Raw genomic sequence first — 20,990 nt, 5'->3', positions numbered from 1 at the left:
GGTCTGAGAGAAAGGGAAAGAAAAGAGAAAGTGGGTGAGTGTGGGAGAGGGAGACGGGGAGAAAGGCAGTGTGTGGGCGGGAAGAGAGAGAAGGGGGGGAGAGAGAAGAAAAGAGAGAGAGGGAGAGGAGAGGGGAGGAAGGGGGAGAGGAGAGGGGAGGAAGGGGGAGAGAGCAGAGAGCGGAGAGAGGAGGCAGGGAGAGGGAGGGGAGAGCGTTGGGCGAGAAGGCAGGGCCGGAGCGCCGCGAGCGAGGCGGAGCGAGGCGGGGGCGGAGACGAGGGAGTGGGAGCGAGGCGTGGGGCGCAGGCCGCGCGCGCCGCCCGCTGCATCCCTGCCCGGAGCGCAGCCGGCGCGGGCGCGGACCGAGGCGAGCCAGTCCGGAGCCAGCGCCCGCCGCAGCAGCACCAGGTAACGCGGCCGCCGCCGGCCCGGGCGGCTCGGCTGGGGGCGGGGTTCGGGCGGGCACCGGGCGGGCGCCGGCGAGGCTGCTCGGGGATCCCCGGCGGCCGTCGTGGCCCCGACCCCGGCTTGAGCCCCGGCCCCGCGCTCGCCGGCTGTGCCTGACCTTGGGTAAGTGCCTCCGCCGGCGAGGCTCAGCGTCCTTCCCCGTGAGCCTCGGGGGTCGTGCCCGCCCCAAGAGGGCGTCGCGAGATGGGATGCAGCCGGGTCCACAGCAGGGTCCTGCACAGGGGCCGGCTTTATGACCCCTCTACTCACGCGGGGGCAGATTTGGAAAGTCCGCTCGCGTCGAGACAGTCCCTGTTTCGTCCCCGGGTCTGGGTGGTGGCATTTTCGCAGGGGGTCCGTCTGTCAGAGCGTGGAGCAACTTTCTGCTAAAGGAAAGCCAGGAGAGGGCCCGAGGCTGGTGGGGACGGGGGCTCTCAGGGCACCGGAGCGGCTGCCCTCTCCCTCCTGGGCTGCTGCCCACGCGGGGACCAGGACCGGCGCTCAGCGGCGGGAGGTCCTTCTGGGGGCATCGGGAGCGGGATTCTCCTGCGGGATGAGCCAGGCAAGTGGCCTCCGATCAGAGTCCTAGTTTGGGCGGTGACCTTGAGCATGTGCGCCTCCGCTTCCTTACGCCCCGCCACCGCCGTGAAAGGGGGCGTGCTAAAGCTCCCCTTTGGGTGGTTGTGAGGCTTAGGAGGTGGGGCGGGACAGTGGGCCCTGGTGGCACACCCTGACTCAGGTGTTCCGAGAGCCCTGGCGCTGGCTGCCTCCAGGGGAGTCGTTTGTGTGCTCTAGTCCTCCTCAGTCGCCTCTGCCAGAGATAGCGGACGGGCAGAGTTGGGTGGCGAAGCAGGGCCTAGGGAATTTGGGGGGCCCAGACGCCCCACTCTCCAACACCCTACACACATCCTGAGGCTGATGCTTCTCTAAAACATGACGTCTCTCAGCTGACAGTTTTTGTTCTATGAAGACTCCTGACTTAATCTCTCAGAGCCTTAGTTTCCTTATTTATAATAGGATGTTGTGGATTCCTACCTACTAATGAGTTCCCTGTCACTGGGGGTTCTCAGAGGCAATTGGATAGATTCCTTGCCATCTCTGACCCTGGGATATAAGGAGAATTGAATATCATGGGAAAGTAACATCTCGAGCACACTCTGTGTGGCCGTAGTACTGGGTACATTACGTACATGCACGACACTGGCTACCGTCACAACAGTCCTGGGAAACCGGTGCCATTAAACCCCAATTTACAGATGAGGAAACCGAGGCTCACAGAGGTAAGTGATTTCCACATGGTCACACTCATAGGAAGTACTGCGCTGGGATTGGACCCAGGTCTGCCTGACTCCAGGGTACTTTCAACAGCACCATGCTGGCCCCGAAATATGGCTGTGTAAGGGTCCTAGCACAGGGCTGGCACCTGGCTTGTGCTGGATCACCACTAGTTGCTTGTTCCGTGTGTAACAGGAAGAGCTAGGGAAAGTGAGCCTGAAGGCTGGCAGCCGGTTGCGGTACCTTTGCCAAGTGACTTCTCGAGGGGTCTGGGAGGAAGGAAGGTCACTACTCAGTACCACATAGGAAGCAGATAATGAGGCTGACTCACCCCAGCCTGCCAACTCCTTGCCCTTCTCATCACCTTGTCCTTTTAACCTGGTCTCCATTCATCCCGGCCTGGGCTGAGTCCCTGGCGCTCACAGGCACTTCCCGCGCTCCGTCCTAGTCTGGTGACTGACTGCTGAGCCTCCCAGCCAGATCATCCATGGGGAAAACAAGGCCAGCTGTGGTCCATCTCCACCAACACCCTAAAGAAGGAGAAACAAGATTAAGTCCCAATCCCAAGGATTTAATTCAGCCTTGGGGAAGAAATCCCTGATTCTAGGGAAAAGGGCGTCTAGAGGTGCCTTTGCCAAAAGTGTTTTAAAAGAGGAGGAATACATCCAAATGAAATGATGGGGATGTGAACAAAGGCTCTCTCAAATGCAAAGATATTGATCAACAATCAGGAAGTGCCTGAATGTCCAACAGTAGGGAATCAATGAAGTTGTGAGACAGCCATGCATGCGACACGGAGAGTTTTTAACCAATGGGGTCATGTTTATGCACGGGCGTATGTATGGCATGGTGCCAAATTTTTGGAACGAGCTTAGAAAAAAGACTGGAAGGAAATAGGCTAAAGAATGTTAGTGTTTATCCATGAATGGTAGGATTATGAGGGATTTGTTCCCTGACTGTACGTGTTCTGGACTTTCTGGATTTTATGCAATGAGCATTTACTTTAATAATTAGCAGATGTAGAACTGCCTGGCGTCTAGCCCTGAGAGCAGGGAGGGGGGTGCCTGATTCAAAGAAAGCACTATATGGTTTGATAAATCACTTGCCCAGTCTTAGAGGGCCTCCAGGCATATGGTAAAGACTGAATTGTCTAAAAGCACACAGTAGGTTTGCCAGATTGAATTTTTCACATCTTCTTGTCTCCTATCTTGTCCCCTACAATTTTGATACATACTTTATCCCACTGTCAATTTGATACTGAGAATGTTGCTCCCCTGCTCAAAAATACTCAAAGGCTCCCCATTCCCAAAAGGATCATGTCCCAAGTCCTTAGACTGGCCTATATGGCTTATTAGGGTCTAGTGTTTGGCCAGCCTCTTCACTTCCAGCTACCCCACCCCACCCACCCTCTGCTGGTCCTCCTACGACAGTCTACATCCAGCTGGCTGAATTAACGATGTTCTTGCCCACCTCCAAGCTTTGCATTTGGAATTTCTCTTGCCTGCAATGCCCTCCTTTGCTTAGCAACCTCATCCTACTCATCCTTCAAGATTCTGTTCAAACCAGATCTTCTGGGACCCCACAGTTTATAGGTAGGCTCCTCTTCCCCCAGGGCTCCTTGAACATGGGGACAATATAACCTACTTGCCCCTACCTTTTCCTTGCCAGTACCCAGGACAGGACTGGCACATGCAAGCTTGTCAGTGATAGGGACACTTCTGTGTTGAACCCTGGCATGCCCCTTAGAAGAAAGAAGGAATACAAAATTATTAATACCAATAATGTCTGACATGTGCTGTGTTCTTACCATGTGCTCATGTGTGGCTCCTGTTCAGAGTGCCAGCCAAGAGTCAGATGCATTCAGCCACTTGCCCAGTGTCACACGGGGTTCAACCCAGGTCAACTAAATCCAGAGCCTACACTCCTAGCCAGAGTCAGGAAGGGTTGACAGATGAGCCAACATTTAAGCCACCATCCCAGAGACCCTATGAGAAGCAGTGTATCCCTGCACTGTGCAGGTGACGAGATGCCTCAACAGTGCCCTCCAAGGCGTGAGGGTTTGTGCTGCATCCACAGGGAGCTCACAGGTGGTAGGGGGAGAGTAGTGTCAACGGTGTCCTCAGGGCTTTGACGGGGGGTGTTCAGGAAAGTGGGACCTCAGAGGGTGCAGGGTGAAGGCTGCCAGAGGTGGTGATATTGAAATGGGTCAGGAAGGATGAGCAGGAATCACCAGGTGAGCAAGCGGGGCTCGAATAGTGGATCTCGGCTGGGGATAGTTTTGCTTCCCAGAAGACGTTTGTCAATGTCTGGAGACATTTAATTGTCACAGCTTGGGCAGGGGTGCGCTGGCACCTAGTGGGTAGAGAACAGGGATGCTGCTGAACATCCCGCCATGCACGGGACAGCCCCCCACGGCAAAGAATTATCATGTCCAAATGTCCGTGGTGCTGAGGCTGAGAAACCCTGGGTGAGAAGAGAAGAGCGTTGCCGACGGCATCGGCTGGTGCCCGGCGTCCACGGATGCGCACTAGGAGCCTCCTCCGCGCTCGGGACTTTGAGCCTGTGTTTGCTCTGTTGGCCACTTGGCCTCGCTGCTCCCCCTCCGCCTCCACGTCCCAGGAACCAAAAACAAAAACAGAAAATCTATATTCTTTTTATCTTTTAAAAATTTATTTTTTGAACATAAAAGCTTTATAGAGGTATAATTCACATACTATAAAATCCACCCATTTAAACTGTACAAGGCACTGGTTTTTAGTATATTCACACAGAATTGTGCAGCCATCACCACTATCTGATTTCAGAACATTTTTTCATCACCCCAGAAAGAAACGTGTACACGTCAGCAGCCATCCTCTCTCCACTCCCCACTCCCACTCGAGGCTTGGCAACCAGGAATCTACTTCATGTCTCTATAGATTTGCCTATTCTAGACGTGTTATATAAATGGAATCATACAATAGGTTTTGTGACTGTCTTCTTATATCTAGCATGTTTTCAGCATTTATCCGTGTCATTGCATGTATCAGTACTTCATGCCTTTTTACGGCTGCATAATATTCCATTTTATGGATATGCCACATTTTATTTATCCATTCATTAGTTGATAAGATTTGGGTCATTTCCTTTTTTGGCTATTATGAATAATGCTGCTAGAAACATTTTCATGCAGTCTTTTGAGGAGACATACGTTTTCATTCCTCTTGGATGTATACCTTGAAGTCGAATTTGTAGGTCTCGTGCTAATGTTATGTTTAATTTTTTGAGGAACTGCCAGACTGTTTTCCAAAGAGGTTGCATCATGTTGCATTCCTATCAGCGGTGTATGAGGGTTCCAGTTTCTCCACATTCTCACTAAGGCTTATTATGTATCTTTTGGATCCTAGCCGTGGGTGTGAAGTGGTAGAATTGTGGTTTGGATGTGCAGTTCCTTGGGGGACTAATGAATTTGAACATCCTTTGGTGTGCTTGTTGGCCATTTGTGTATCTTCTTTGGATAACGGTCTATTCAGACCAGAGTCATTTTTTAAACTTCCTTGTATCATTCCCTTACTTGGACTGAAATGCAAACTCCACAGAGGTCTACAGGGCCCCACCAAGCCTTTGACTGCATCTCTCCTCACTTGCTCTGCCCTAGCCAAAGCCTCAAAGAGGCAAGCTCGTCCCCGCCCTCCGCAACCCATGGTTTGCACTTGCAGGTTCCTCTACCCCCCTCACCATTGCATAGCAGCTGGGGGACAGCCTCAGAGAGGCCCTCCCTGTCCTCCCAGTCCCAAGGACCTCCCTGAGGCCCTGCTAGCATACCTTAAGGTTTCCTTTGATCATGTTTTCCTGTCTGATAAGATCTTGAAGAACTCCAGGTGTGACTACACCTTTCACTTCCCGTCTCTGGGCCTCAGCTGCCCTATCTGAAAACCAGAGGAAGTAGGACTGGCCCATCTTGAAGGGTATTTCCCACTCTGCCCTTCTCTGATGCTGTGTGACAGCACCGCCAGGAGGGCATGGGCCTGCCGTCCCAGTGAGAGAAGGGTGGCTGGAGCCATGCTGGTCTTGAATTGAAGTGGGCAACATGGCCAGTTGTTGCCAGCCCCATGGGGACAGTCTCCAGGAGCTTGTGGCAGCTTTGACTCAGCACCCAGCCTCTGGGAATAGGAGGGAGGACTGTAAACACCTCCAGCTCCACCAAGAACTAGACACCTTGGCCACTTTCTGCTCCAGAATTACCCACTTCTCCTGGGAGAATAATCTAATGCCAGACCCTCTGTGAGCATCAGAGTTATTTAGTCATTCAACAAACACTTCCTGGCACCCTGCTTATGCCCAGTCCTGGGTAATGTGCTGAATATACAAAGATGGATAAAGCTGACACCTACCAAAGGATTCCAGTGTAGTAGGGAAGGCAGATGTGTGACCAACAAGTGATGCTGCCACGGGACAGGGCAGCCCTCAGCTGTGTGGAGACCTCAGAGACTCAAGTACCCTCATCCCCCAGGTCAGGGAAGGGTTGTCGGAGCTGGTTTTGGAGATGCATAGGAGTGCAGCATGCGGACAGAGGCTCTGGCTATCCCAGGTGAAGAAAGAGCCTGCGCAGAGAGGCCTGGCTGCAAACCCTCCAGGTGTGCTCAGGGCATTCAGAATGATTAAGTTTTACCTGAGGCCCTGGAGCAGTGGGAGGAGGTAAGAAAGGAGCTAATGAGGCACAGACTTTGACAAGTCCTCGGTATCAAGCTGGGCGGGGGTTGGGCTTTGTCCTGTGGGCTGTGGGAGCCACAGAAGGATTTTAAGCTGAGGACAGAGGTGGACAGGTCTGCATTTTGTAAAATGCCTTTCCCAGGCAGTGCAGAGGGGGTGGGCTGAGGAGAGAGCAGGAGACCAGGAACCCGATCAGGGTGCCCTGCTTCTGGTCCTGCATCCTGAGCAGGAATGAAGCCAGACTAGTACAGAAGGACAGAAGGGAGCAGTTTCAAAGGCCATTTGTAGGTAAAATCATCCAGAGTGGCTATGGGTGGAAGGAAAGGAAGGAGGCTAAGTGAGGAATGGCTCATAACAGCAGATGTCAGCCTCCTGGGGCTCCTGCGGCGGCTGAGGAGGCATGGGGGCTGCCAGAGCTGGCATTGGAGCCTGGCATTTTCCAGGCAGCCGGAGACAGGGCGAGGTGGCAGGAGAGGGAGGTCCAGACCCAGGGATCTGGACGTGCAAAGGCACAGAAGCGTGATCATTAAAGAGAGCTAAAGACAGAGTGAGACTCTCCAGATGCTTGGAGCACAGAGAGAGCGATGGGAAGATGAGAGGGGAAACCGAGGCTGGAGAGGGTGGCGTGGGGAGCGGCCATGCTTGGCATCGGAGGGCCAAGCGCAGGGGTTCCGGCTGCAAGTCGCCTGTTACGGGGCACTCGCTGCCCATGAGAAAGCCCGTTGCCAGGGCTGTCCTCGCCAGGGACGGGCGCACGTCAGCCCGATTTTCAAACAGGAGGAAGGCGGGCTCCGCAAGCAATTGGCCAGTGAGTGTGACGCCAATCTGGGACAGAGCTCCCAAAGCAATCGCGAATCAGGGGAGAGAGGTTAAAAAAAGGAAGAAGGGAATCCTGGGAGCTGACCTGCTCTCCAGGAACACCAAGAGCACGCTGGATCGTAGACTGGCGGCTGGCAGAGGATCTGCAGAGCAGAGCCCACAAGATGTTTTTGTTTTTGGTTTTGTTTTAATAAAATGAGACAACATTTTAAAATAAGGAGTTTTGTTGAAAAGTTAGGACATTTTATGTTAAAGCCAGAAGATTTCATTGAACATCCAGATTTCCAGGTTCTCTTGGAGAATGTGGAGACCTGAAGGTACCGGGCCGTAGCAGCCACGGCTGTGTGGTGGCCGCCCCTAGCTGAGCACTACGTCCCCCCACAGTGGGTGCGGATGTGGACAGTGCACGCACAGCCGGCCTCATTTTACCTGCCTGCCTGCACCCTGAGGTCCTGGGATCTGGGACCCTGTCTCTGCCCTGGTGCCTGGAGGCTGGGCCAGAGGGGCCTCTTGCCCTGCAGTCCCCAAACCGTGTTCCCAGGAGCATCAGTCTCAGGGGAGGCTCTGTGGGGGAGGGATAGGGATCTGGGACCTCACTCAGCTCTTTGGGAGCCCTGCCCTCCACAGTCCCTCTCGGTCACAGTGCGCGCTAGTGGGTTCAGTCAAGTCGGCAGTGAAGACCCCAGCTGACGTGACTCACTCTGAACTCCAGCACAGATCCCTTTTCTTCTTTTCTTTTTTTTTTTTTTTGAGACAGAATCTCACTCTGTTGCCCTGGGTAGAGTGCAGTGGCATCATCATAGCTCACTGCAACCTCCAACTCCTGGGCTCAAGGAATCCTCCTGCCTCGGCCTCCTGAGCAGCTGGGACTACAGACATGCGCCACCATGCCAGGCTAGTTTTTCCACTGTTTGTAGAGACAGGGTCTTGCTCTTGCTCAGGCGGGTCTCAAACTCCTGAGCTCAAGCGATCCTTCCACCAGCCTCCCAGAGTGCTAGGATTACAGGTGGGAGTCACCGCGCCCAGCCAGATTCCTTTCCTTGAAGCAGCACCTTTAACAAATATTCACAGAGCCCATTTCAGACAATGCTGCCTCCTTCTAAAGATTGATGGGTGGTTATGTTTTTCCTTTTTATTTTTTGAGTAGATAAGACCTCCTTCTGGTTCGAAAGTACAATATACAAAGAGAAAGGCCTTACTCCACCCCGGTCCCGCCATACCCAAAAGGAAGAGGTCACTTTTGTCAGCGTGTTGTGGTGTATCCTCCCAGATTTTCTTTGTGCACGTAGGGGAGTATATTATACATACTGTTCTGCACCTTACGTGTTGTGTTTTAGTCACTGGAGATGTAACTCTTAATGTAAAAAACTTTGAATAAAGAAATGTGCGAAGAAGACAGGACTAACATCCACCATCCAAAGAAAATCACTGGTACCAGCCAGTCTTTCCTGCTAGGCATAAATTTTTATTGTCATTTTCCCCCTGTGTAGGCTTACAGGGTAGGACTTCATAGTTACAATAATTCTATCTCTACCATTTGAATCTGTCCCATATTTCTGACTTAAATATAAGCATTTCCCCTTGTTATTTCCTAGTTTCCAAAATATGATAGTAATAGCTATAATAATTCCACTGTGACATAATTTGACCATTCTCCTAGCATTGAGCATATAAAGGTCATTTACAACATTCGGCTATTGTCAAGAATACAGTTACACGTACAGCTTTTTTCATCCGTGGACTTGGGCTGAGTGAGGTCTCAGGAAAGCGAGGCATCTGGACCAGGAGCTGAAGAGCCATGGTTTGGTTCCCTGGAGCTGGGGGAGCTGCTGGGAACATAGCTGGGGGGCCTGGATGGTGACCTGGAAGGAGAAGGGACAGGGCGGACACAGGCATGTGAGGAGCCAGAGGAAGGCAGGTGCCCTGTGTGGGCCAGGCGTTGTGCCACGTGCTTGTGCACCATGAAGGTGCCTCACTCACACTCCCCAAGTGCGGACAAAGTCCTAAGTGCTGGGGTTTGACGTTTGCTGCTGACCCCTCCCAACTGTCAGACAATGGGAGGTGGGGACCATTGTGATTTCCATGCCTCCAGGTGAGGAGTCTGAGGCCGGGAGACCCCCAGCGTTGCTCAGGTGCAGAGAGAAGCCAGGAGTTCAGAATGTAACCAGGTAGTTGGCTCTCGAAGGGCCTTGACCCCCATAAGCCTCTCGACACCTTTGTGAGGTTGGGATTGTTATCCCCATTTAACAGGAGGGGAAACTGGGGCTTGGACAAAGTCATCTGGCCAAAATCGCCTAACTGGTAAGTAGCAGAGCTGGGATTAGAACCCACTGCAGCTTTTCCCATCCAGGTCCTGCAGATAGCGATGAGGGTCAGTGGGGCAGGCAGAGGAAGGGCCAGGCTAGGCTCGAGGAGAGTTCCAGGGGGCTGTCCTGAGGGCTGACACGGCGATCAAATGTGTGCTCGCTCAGTGAGGGGAGGTGAAAGCCATTCAGAGAAGCTGAGGGAGGAGGCAGCAGGGTCACGGGCAGAGTTGTCCAAATCCAGACGGCGGGCTGGGGAGAAGCAGAGGAGGGATCCCCCAGAGCAGAAGGGATGATGAGGGCAGGCCTCACCCCACTGCTGAGTCCTGAGGCAAAGTGGGACAACGTTCGTTCAGCGGTTCCTGTCACATTTCCCAGGGAGCTCCCTGCACTGTTCATTTGTTATTACGGACGTTCCAAAGAGGCACGGCAGCAGAGCAGAGAGAAGAAGGAGCCCTAGGTCCCCCTTTTCCAGCCTCACAGTTCTCAGCGCTTTGCCAACCATCCCTCATCCCCATTCCCCACCACCACGTAGATTTTGCATTTTAAAGGAAATCCGAGACATCATGGCACTGTGCTTGTGACAATTTCGGTGTTTGTTTCTAACTGACGAGCATATGCCACCTTTCCCTGGCCACAGCTAGCAGAATTCCAGCACAGACACTAGTGCCTTAATGTAATCTAATATCTGACCCAAAAGCAAGTTTCCTTGGTTGTCTCACGATGCCTTTGTACCATGACTGCGTTCAAATCGGGATCCAAGCGAGGTTCACGTGTCCTATTTGGATGCAATATCCCTTTTAACACTTTCGAAAAGCATTAAAGCTCCACTAAGGGAATTATGCATTTTCTATTCAGGGACTAAACAGAACCTCAAAGACCAGACACTTCCATAACTTGATATTGCTTTTCCAAGCAGCCTGGATTTTACTAGCTGCAAGGGCGGCTCCCTCAAGATGACAAACTCTGATGCCTCAGAGGCCAGGCAGGTGATGTCACTGCCTGGTGGGACTATGCCTGGCCAGATGGGCTCTGAGCACCGGGCCCCAACTCAAAGGAGGCCAGTGGGAATGTAGGCCAGTGCTGTTTCTCAAGAGTAAATGGAAATCTGGATTTGTTTTACATGAAATCTCCTAATTACTAAATGTTGACCTTTTAAAAAAATTTATAAACAGCGTTTGAACCCAATAACAGTCTTCAGTAGACTGAATGCAGCCTGTGGCCATTAGTTTCATCTTTGCTGTCCAAAAATTGGAAACCTGGGTGAGACATGTTATTGAAAGGAAATGACCTCTCCATCTTAGAGGTAATCAAGGAGAGGCAGCCTGGACATCCATCTGGATTTCTGTACATTCAGCGATCACTGGGTTATTTTCTGTCCTCAGTCCTACTAGTAGATGATTCAGAGATCTCACAACCACTTCCCATACCACACACACACACACACACACTCACACACATGCACTCACTTTCTCCTTGGGCCAGCAGTGTGCCTGAGAACACAGCAGCAGCCAGGCTGCAAATGCAACCACCTGCCTGGGCCCCAAGCCCCTTGAGCTCACAGGAGACCCTTTGAGAGTCTGCACAACTAAGATTTCAGCCTAATCCCCATCCCCACCACTGGCCAAAGACTGGCCATATCAGGTTGGCAAACATCTCTTCCAGGCATCTGGGCTGGCCTATGATTTGCTTTGTCAAGCCTTGTCTGGACTTGGGCCTTTAATAGCACTTATGGAGCCTCATCTGTATACAGTGGTGGCCAGACAGACATGTGTCTGCCCTCCTTGGGGCTTAGACTTGCCTTCCAGGGGCCAACAGAGAAAGAAAGAATGGCCTACATGGTGTAAGTACCATGCCAGAAGCACAAAAGGACGCGAATGTGTAGCCAGGGTCTAACTTCTGCTGAGAGGGCTAGGAGGGGATGGGGAACTAAAGGGCTGGTGTGGTCATGGGAAGAGACGTTTGGAATTCATATTAGAAAGTTCTCTAGATGGATTGCCCAAAGCTTTGTGGGCACTGCATGGACTTGGATTTTCTCAGCAGAGCAGAAGTTACATAAGATAACCAACAGGTATAAATGTTCCTGGCCCATGTTAGCTGTTTACTGCCGTTATCTTTAAGGTGACCCAGCTGGCTGCAGGACTTTAACCTGTAAGAGCAAGTTGTACCTTGTTGGAAGGGCAAAACCTTCAATGAATGAGGTTGGGGAACAGAACAGAGAGAAAGGAAGAGACAGTGTTGAAAGGAGCAGCTCTGGCACCCAGTTCATGTGGCCACAGCTGCCACTAATGGTGGTGGTGGAGATGATGGTTTTGGTGATAAGGATGGTGGAGGAGATGGTGGTTGTGGTGATTAGGATGGTGGTGGTAGCAATGATGGATCCAGTTGGAAGACCTGAGCACTCTTTAGCGTAGAAAAATGAAGGCTCAGGAAGACATGTAGCTCTGGAGGGCTGCCTAGAAAAAGGGACTTTTTAGATGTGTTCTCTGGGCCTCAGAACTTTTCAGAAGCTCTACAAAAATGTTTGCAACCTCTCTCGAACACACACAAAGTGCCAGATCTAATATACAAAAAGAAATCCACAAAATTCCAAGTAATAAATGTTCAATTGAACATCGCCAGCTGGTCAGTGGCAGCTTGTTATATCAAATAGTCACATACGAATTATATTTTCTCCAAAATATACATAAATTGCAATGTATTTATTAGTCAGTGGGGTATGGCCTCCAAAAGAAAGTGCGTATGGCTCCAGAAGTGTCTTTGAATGGCCACGACTGGTTAGAAGATACTGTGAGGTAGTAAGCCCCTGTCACTGGAGGTGTGCAGGGACAGCCGGTACAGCTGCCTCTCCGGGGTGCTGCGGAATTGCTTCCACTGTCCAGAGTGCTCCTGTTTTATGTCGTGATTCCTTCCCCTCCCCTTCTGCACACACCCTTGTAGTTGCTGGAACCTTTGAGATCGTCTAAGCCCCTCTCCTCACCTCTCTTCTGAGGAAGCTGAGGGTGTGGAACTTGCGGGAGTAGCGCAGCGAGTCGGGGCACTCCAGGGATGCACACTCGGGATCCCGACTCGCAGCCGGTGCCCTGTCCAGCCCAGTTCCTGCCCCCAGGCCGTTTTGCCCCCTCATGGCAGAGACATGAGCTTCTCTGCAAACACTGGCCATCCAGGGGCTCACTTCCCCCAGAAGAACCCACGCGAACTTTTCAGTTGGCCCATCTAACCAATGCCCGGAAACACTTCCCAGGCCTTCCCCACATTTGCCAAGCCACTGCTGACAGCAGACTTTAGCCAAGCCACAAAACACCATAAATTTCAATTTCCTTATCCATAAAACAGAGGTAAGTATTGGTATCCGTGTAATAGGGTTGCTGCAGAGATGAAATGGGATAGTGTGTGTGAGGTACTTTGAACATTGCCTGACACTTTCAAAGTGCCCAATAAACGGGCTATTATGATGGTTACTTTCAATATGCATTGAGCCAATCAAGTTTTAAGTGATCCCCTATTAAGTGTCTGTTGGTGGGCAAGACAGAGTGGATCCTGGCTCTTGGCCCTCACGGAGCTCTCATTCCACTGGGGAGAGACAAATAGCAAACAAACAGAGAAACAAGCAAAATCTCAGAGAAAAAATGGCCTATGCAGAAGGCCAGATGGGAGGATTTTATAGAAGGTGGACTGGGCTGCTTTGGAGGGGTCCAGGAAAGCCCCTCTGTAGAGCTGTCACGGGCATGTCCACATGAGCCGCAGGCCGCAGACGGAGCTCCCAGGAGGAGCGAGCGTGGCATACCTGAGGAAGCAGAGGAAGGGCAGTGTGGCCAGAGTATACCCACGGAGGCCTAGGGAGGTAAAAGAGGTCAGACAGGTTGGGAGAGGCAGATTCCGAGGGGCCTTCTGAGCCAAGGGCAAGAGTCTAACAGGACGCATTGGCGAGTGAGAAGCCTGCGTGCGCGTGTGTGTGTGTGTGTGTGTGTGTGTGTGTGTGTGCGCGTTTCAGAGGCGGAATCCACAGCGGTTGCAGGCAGGTTGATGCTGTAGGTGAAGGAAGACAGGAATCAAGGTGACGCCTACGTGTTTAGCTGGAGCAGCTAGGCGTCTGGAGGCTGGGGACGGGCAGGGCAGAAAAGCCTGGTCGTCCCCCAGGCCCCTACTTCACGACTTGTATGCGTTCTGTGCTGACAGCGTGCAGCGTAGACAGCGTAGAGACGGAAAGCAGGCCTGTGGGTGCCAGGGGCGAGGGACGGGGGTGGAACGGGAGTGACTGCTTAGTGGGCACAGGGTCTCCCTTTGGAGTGATGAAAACGTTCCGGAACCAGATAGAGGTGGTGTTTGCACAACATTTTGAAGGTACTAAATGCTACTGAATTGTATACTTTAAAACGGTTCATTTTATGTTATGCGAATTTCACCTCAATCTTTAAAAAGAGAGGAGAAATAAGGACTTTTTCAGACAAACCAAAACTGAGGAACTTCGTCACCACATGCAGTTTCAGGTTCCTACCTCCAGCGCTGTCAGGGACCAGGCGTACAGCATGCGTCTCTCCCTGGTGAGAAAACACCACGGTAAGAACCGGTTGCGCAAATAGTCAGCGATGGAGCTGGACTCGTTCCAGTTCTCTTGGGGGGTTATGGGTGTTCAGAGGCTCTGGAACCAGGCCTGGGTCAAAGCCCTGCCTGCCTCTTTACCAGTGGTGTGGCCTTAGACAAATGACTTAATCTCTCTGAATCCCAGTTTCACCATCTGTCCAATGGGAATAATATAATACTAGCCTCTGCCACCCAGATACTGTTATTATCACAGAGTAGGTGCCCGGCAAATGGAAGAGGTCAGTGTCCTGGCTTTAGGTCCATTTATCACTATGATGCTGAAGTGGTGACATTCATCATGATAAAGTGTCCTCTTTGATCCCACCATCCCACTCGGGCCTGGGGGACACACGCCTAAGGGGTAGTGAGGCTCTTCCTAATCTGTAGCGACAGCAGCAGTTACAGAACCTGCCCCAAATTCCAGACAACGTTTGGCTCCGTCACCGTTCAGCCTGGGCAGAGGGGTCCCCACTAGGGGACTGCAGTGCTTGGAACAAGATGTGCCTGAGGACAGAAGCATAAACAAGCCCTGGCTTTGGGCCCCACCCCTGGCCAGGAAAAATGAAAGGGTGGGGCCAAAGCACTCGGAAGCCCAGGACTTTCTCTCAAATAAACAGCCTCAACCAGAAGTCTTTTCCTGCTATTTGGGCTTTGACCACATGTCCAGCTTGCTACAAGGAAGGAGTCAGACAGCTGCAACCGCAAAGATGAAAGATGCACTTGAATTGAAAGTAACTGCGAGAGAGGAAGTGTCTTGTGCTGCAGATACGCTGACAATCACACCATCTCTTTTAAAAGCCCCAAACCTTTTCCCTACGTGCAAAGCCAAATATGCAGTGGCGAAGAAGAACAGGGACTCTGGAGGCTGACAGGGCTGGGTTCAAATCTTAACTTTTTCACATACTGGTTTTGAGACGTTGGGCAAGTTCCTTAACTTCTCTGGGCCGTAGTTTTTGCATTTGCAAAGGAGAGAAGTAAAAATCCCTTGCCTCCCAATGTTGTAAAGATTAAAGGAGACGATGTGCGTAGAGCCCCAGGCCTGTCATAAAGTGGGCATTCGGTAGATGCTAATCTGCAATGGTATTATCCTCTTTGATCGGTAGCCAACTGGGTTTAAGTGATATGGGTTCCCACATCTGCTACCGGTTCCCTGGATGATCTTGGGCCTGTTGATTGAACCCTCAATGGCTCCCTGTTACTTCAGAACTAAGTCCAAACTCCAGAGAACTCCATCCCGGGCTACATTTTCCTCCTCAGAACCATCTGGAGAGGTTGGTAGAAGCCAAATCACGTAGGGCATGGCAGGCACTGTCATTTTTATCCTAACGGCAGAGGAAGCATTGAAGGGGCATGACATGCTCAAAGACCAGGTAAGTCGACTGCAAAACCTGTGCGGTGACGGGAGGCGGGGGTGGAGAGGAGAGGTCCCTGAGAGCTATGAGCGGGGAGGTAGAGGACTTCTTATGAAGGGGCTCCTGGACTGAGCAGACCAAGCTCCAGCCCCAGCCTGGCGCCCATCCCAACTGCGTGGCTCTGTCCCGCTCTAAACATGAGCTGGTCCCCGGCTTCCGCTCCTTTGTGTGTCATTCCCTCCGCCCCGCAGACCCTTGCCCTTCCCTTCTCCTCCTGTCAAACTGTGTGGCTGTTAGGCTTTGAGGAGGCCATGCAAACATGGGATACAAAGACTGAAAGGGGCGTATGATGAAAAACAGGTCCTCCTCCCGCCCTGTCCCGGTGCCCATTCCCTCCCCAGAGGCTGCCATTGCTGCCCTTTCCCCAGGGCCCTCCTGCTCGGGTCCTCGACCGTGCTAACCCATGTAGAGGCGTGGGCGTTCGCATGTGTGTCTGCCTTGTGAATATCGCACGGGGCACACTTTTGGAGACCGCCCCGCACCATCAGCCCAGGCTGTCTGAGTCGGTGTTTCTGACGGCTTCTTGCCTTCCGTCGTGTGCACGTTCGCACTCTTCCAGCCTTTGCTGTGGGGAACCACAGCACAAATTCCTAGAAGGCAACTGCTGGGTCAGTAAGCGTTTTTAACTTTAATGGGATTTTCCAGACCCAGGAAAATGCTGACTTCTACAAATGCCCATGCATGTGCCCGAGTACACAGCACGTGTGCACACGCGGACGCAGCTGTCGCCCGCCACCACCAGCAGAGCCAAGGAACCTCTGCAGCCCCCACCCACGGCTCTTGTTGCCCGCCCCTTGGCTGTGTCAGAACTGCTGGGCCTGGGTCCCAGCCCCCGCCCCAGAGCTTGCCCTGAGTGAGGGTAAGAAGGAGCCCCAAGCCCCTGGCACACACCAGGCCGTCAGCATTTCTTAGATGGAGCTGTCCTGGCTTCTGTGAGTGGGAGCAAAGGGCTCCCTGGGAAGGTAGGGGTCATCTCAGCTCTGACCATCGGGGCCTGCGTCACATTGGTTGGCCCTGTGTCGGAACAGCCACTCTGGGCTTGGAAAGGCTTGTCTTCCTCCTTAAAGAATGAAAGTTGCAACATCGAAGTAACTTCCTGCTTCCTGGACCCTTTGGGGCTGTTCCCTAGGGGCTGGGGCTGCTTTCTGACACGTACCGGCAGCACTAGGTACCCAGAATCTTCGAAGTGGCCAATTATAGGGGGAAGATTCTGAGAATTTATGGCTCATGAAAATAAGGAACCGCCTTCCGGGAACCCAGTGACATCGGTGACCTCATTAATACTGTGGTAACTGGGGGCGGTCAGGGGTGCCCAGCAGCCACCTGCTCAGGCCCGCCCCCAGCTGCCACACCTCCAGCTCCTGATGGACAGCAGGAGAGCAGGTCAGGGACCCTGCACCCTCTTCCTGCCTTCTAGTCACATCGCCCTCTGCCTGAACTCTTCCTCTACCCGCCAGAGGCTTCCCATGGCTCTTAGGTCAAACTCCACCTTCTTCCTCCCCAGGCTTTCAAGGGGGCTGTTCACTGCCTGGAACCTGCTGGCCTCCCATTGCACTCGTCACCCTCGTTCCCGTCTGTGCAGATCTGGCTCCCTGGGGAAGCATCAGTAACCCCGGGGACACTCTTGCGACTCCTCTGCTTCGCCTTTCCAGAACTCCTGGCACAGCTACCGTTAAATAAACCACTCTGCAGCTGGCTTCTTCGTGTCTGTCTCCCCTGCCCCTGAAACAGGAGCTCCACGGGGTGTCTGTCGTGCTCGCTGCTGTACCCCAGACCCCAGCACAGTCTGCACCTGGAAGGCGCTCGATAAATATGTGCCGTGCACATGAATGCTACTTCGCAGCCCTGTGGCTTTAGGCAATAACAAAAATAACCATTTGGCAAGAACCTACGGCGTGCCAGGCACGACGCTTCTTCCCTTCCTTTGCTGCCTGCATTTTCACATCCATCAGGGGGAGGAGGAGGTATTATTACATTATACAAATAGAAAACCAAGGCCTGGAGAGGCTGAGGTAGCGTGCACAAGGCCACAGAGCACTGGACAGAACCCAGATCCGTCCGGCAGCGAAGTCCTTGCTTTCAGCCGGGCGCCGCTTCGTGTCTCACCCCGTCCGTTGCTGCAGAAAAAGGGGCGCAGCACCTGCCTCCAGGGGTTGCCGTGAGGCTCCCTCAGAAGGGGCCGAGTGCATGGCGGTTGCCCGATGAATGCCATTTTCTTTTGCTATTCTAAACTATTGCCCAGAAAATCAGATTTATCCTTCAGACCAAGTGAGAAACCCAATCAAATAAGCCCTAACCGACCCCCCCCAATTTACCGGCTCCTTGTGTGCGAGTGCCAGTCCCCCACGTGGCTGTGCTGGAGGCTGAAGCACTTAAACTGGAAAAGGAGAGCTTCATTTCCTCCCCACCGGCAGGGAAAAGACAGTATTGGACTCGATTTGGTGAAACCGGAAGGGAAGGACACCCAGATTGGATGTTTTCTAGATGGCCTCGCCCCGCCCCCCTTGGTTAGCAAGCAGAATGCGTGCCCAGCAGCGTTTCTTCTGGTTCCCCGGGGGAGGGGCAGTGAGAGAGGCCGAGGCATCAGGCAGACCTGGGTTTGCCCGCCTGGCTCTGGCTCTGTGGCGGACGCCACCCTCCGAGCCCCTTCACTGCCAGGCCGGGCAGGAGGCTAAGAAGAAGGAAGTGGTATTCCTGAGTTTCACTACAGCTCAATCCAGGAGGGACGCTTTCTGGTGGTGAATGCGCCGAGGACCCCACTAAGAGTAGAGTTCTCCTAGGGCCCTGAAAACTCAGAACTCGACCCAGCAGGGTCAAAGAAAGCACAAGCCCCTGCCAGAAGTGTGTGCAGGTGAGAGGTGGAAGTGAGAGAGGATAGAGAAACTACCTCTGGAAGACATCCTGGAGGAGGTGACAGAGGAGGCAGGGCTTGAAAGAAGAGTAAGACCTCACTAGGTAAGGAAGGGCATTCCAGGCAGTGGGAACAGCACATGCAAAGGCACGGAGTCAGAACCGGGAGCAATGAGATGCCACAGAGCCATATTAAACCTTATGAGCACCATGAGGCAGTAGGTACTGCAAAGTCCCCCTGGTATGAATTCAGGGGAGATGTCTCCTGCCTCCAAGCACTTACGAAGGCTCAAGAAGACAGCATGCCTGAGCTGGGCCTCGAAAGGAGAATCATTAAAGTGACTACAGTGAAGATTGGAACACCAGGTGGAGGGGACGGCAGAGGCCAAGGCAGGAGTGAGAAGGCACCTTGCATTTGGGGACACACGCTTGCCTTGCTGTTTGTGAAATTGGGAGACGAATGCTGGAGTGTTTGGCGAGCCCCAGTTGGAAGGAGGGTTGAAGTCTGATTAAAGAACAGACATTAAAGATGGGCCAAAAGAGTTCGAGCTGAGTTTGAATCCAGGCTGCACCACTTCCTAGGGTGTACCGTCACCGGCCTCTTTGAGCCTCCCTCTCCTTAACTGTTAAATGAAGACAGTGATTGCCCTCGCTTGTGGGGTGGTTGTGAGGATTCAACGATATTTTATTTAATGTGCGTCATGCCACTTTGCCCAGGACTGTCCTGCAGCACAGCCGTGCCAGGGATCGCTGAACCATCATCCCCCTCCCAAGGGAAGCTCACGTTGTTTCCATCTTTTTGCCGTTTGCAGACCTGCCAACATGGACATCCTTGTCCATGCATTTTTGTATGACAGCAGTTGTCCTGCCACAGGCTAGACTCCCAAAAGAATAATTTAGGTCTAAGTGGCCGAGAGGAGCATCCACTACATGTTGGGAATCTTAAGGGAAATGAAGGAAAGACAGTTTGTGGGTGACGTGTAGGGTGTGTGTGGGCAGTGCCCGCGGACACGTGGAGGCACAGAGAAGGTACGGAAGGCCCCACACACCAGTCAGCAGGGCTTGGGGTTGTGATGGCCACGGTAGTTGGCCCCTGCTATGTACCTTGGGGATGCTGGGTTTACTGTAAGGAGCATGTTATCAGTTTAGAAATTTGAGAGGACAGTTCAAGAGAGTACTTTTTATGTTATCTGTGATGGTGACAACAATGGAGACAGTGATGACTTGGGTCTTCCTTACACTCAAAGGGAGCCATCGAAGGGGTGACGTGGCCCTTTAGGGTGATCCTTCTGCTCACAGGGGACAGGGAGGATGGGAGGGAAGGAGCCCCATACAAAGCCGCTGCCTTCACAAAAGGTTACCAGAAACTTACAGGAGCTGGGCTTTAAATAGAAATACAACAGAAGTTCCTCTTTGAAACTCCTCGGAGAACGGAATCACAGCTGTTTTGTTCGACCCCGCGGTACCTGGAACAGCATTTGGCACATCGTGGGTTCTCAGAGAAATATTTGTTGAAAAGAACAGAGGAAGGGAGGGGAGGGAGGGGTAGCAGGGGAGAGGAGGGGAGGGAGAAAGGAAGGAATTTCTAGTTATAAGAAAGGCTGGTTCACTCAGATTTGAAGACCCCCCTAAACATTGACTAAAATGTCAGCCTAATGCCAAAATACCTATACCCAGCTGTTAAGGAAACTCAAAGAGAATTTTGATCAGAAATAAGGATTCTAAAAAAAAAAATCCTTGTTGCTACCCCATCCAAAATTAATTAAGTGTGGCAGTAAGACTCATACTGTTTGGGCTATACATGTAATGAAAAGATCTTCTAAAAATAAGTACCCAGAGGCCCGGCTCGCATGGCCGGGTGACTGAGCCGGGGGAGCCCTGATGCCTGCACCGACACAGTGGTTGTGACTAAATGATGCTTCTCGTGTTCAGGTTGCAAAACCGCTCCAGGCAAGAGCCTGGGAGAGGCTTAGTTTATAGTCTATGGAGATTAGCTTGCTTCTGAAAGGGGTTCGCCGTGACTGGGTTTCTGCAGACTCTCAGACCGCAGATGGCCTGCTGGCTGCTGTCTGAAAAGCCAGGCTGAACCCCTGTGGCAGGACCCGGAAGCGGGCAGGGCCTTCGCTTGCTTCTCGCCAGCTGGAATCACAGACTGTCGCCACTAGGAGGGAGCCTTGGAGACTGGTGGCCAGGGGCTCCTGTTTAACCAAGAAACGTGGCGCGTGCAGCTATCATATGGATGTGTGTTTGCAGCAGGAAAGGGGCGGGGAGGAGAAACCACCCAAATGCCTGCGCGAGGGTGATACGGGGATGACAGAGTACACTGCGGTGGGCCACCGCATGGGCTGTCACGCAGCCTTCGAGAGGACTGAGTGAGTTGCGTTGAAGTGGGATCACGTGTGCTGCTAAGTAGGCCTGGTAAGATTTAGAGATGTGTTCAGAGCGGGGACGGCATCGACGAAGCGGGGAGATGACAGGCGATGAACTGCAGGTAAATGTGGCCCTCTGCCTGGCTTCGTACAGCCCATGAGCCAAGGATGGTTTTCACATTTTTAAATCAAAAAGAGATTTTTTTGTGACACGTGAAAATTATATGAAATTGAAATTT

General features: G+C 52.5%; 1 protein-coding gene across 2 annotated transcripts in view; it reads left to right on the top strand.

Moving 5' to 3' along the window:
* Positions 1–286: 286 nt before the first annotated feature.
* The window catches only part of HRH2 (histamine receptor H2), a 44,558-nt gene continuing 23,854 nt past the window's right edge, over positions 287–20,990 (top strand). For both annotated transcript variants that reach the window (XM_012662455.1, XM_012662456.1), the window contains exon 1: positions 287–408. The gene's annotated coding sequence lies outside the window, so the exon portion shown is untranslated. The remainder of the gene's footprint in view (positions 409–20,990) is intronic.

Source organism: Propithecus coquereli, unplaced genomic scaffold (assembly GCF_000956105.1).
Source record: "Propithecus coquereli isolate 6110/MARCELLA unplaced genomic scaffold, Pcoq_1.0 Scaffold766, whole genome shotgun sequence".
NCBI lineage: Eukaryota > Metazoa > Chordata > Mammalia > Primates > Indriidae > Propithecus > Propithecus coquereli.
The sequence above is the reverse complement of the archived record's forward strand: the minus strand, read 5'-3'. Positions and strand labels throughout refer to the sequence as shown.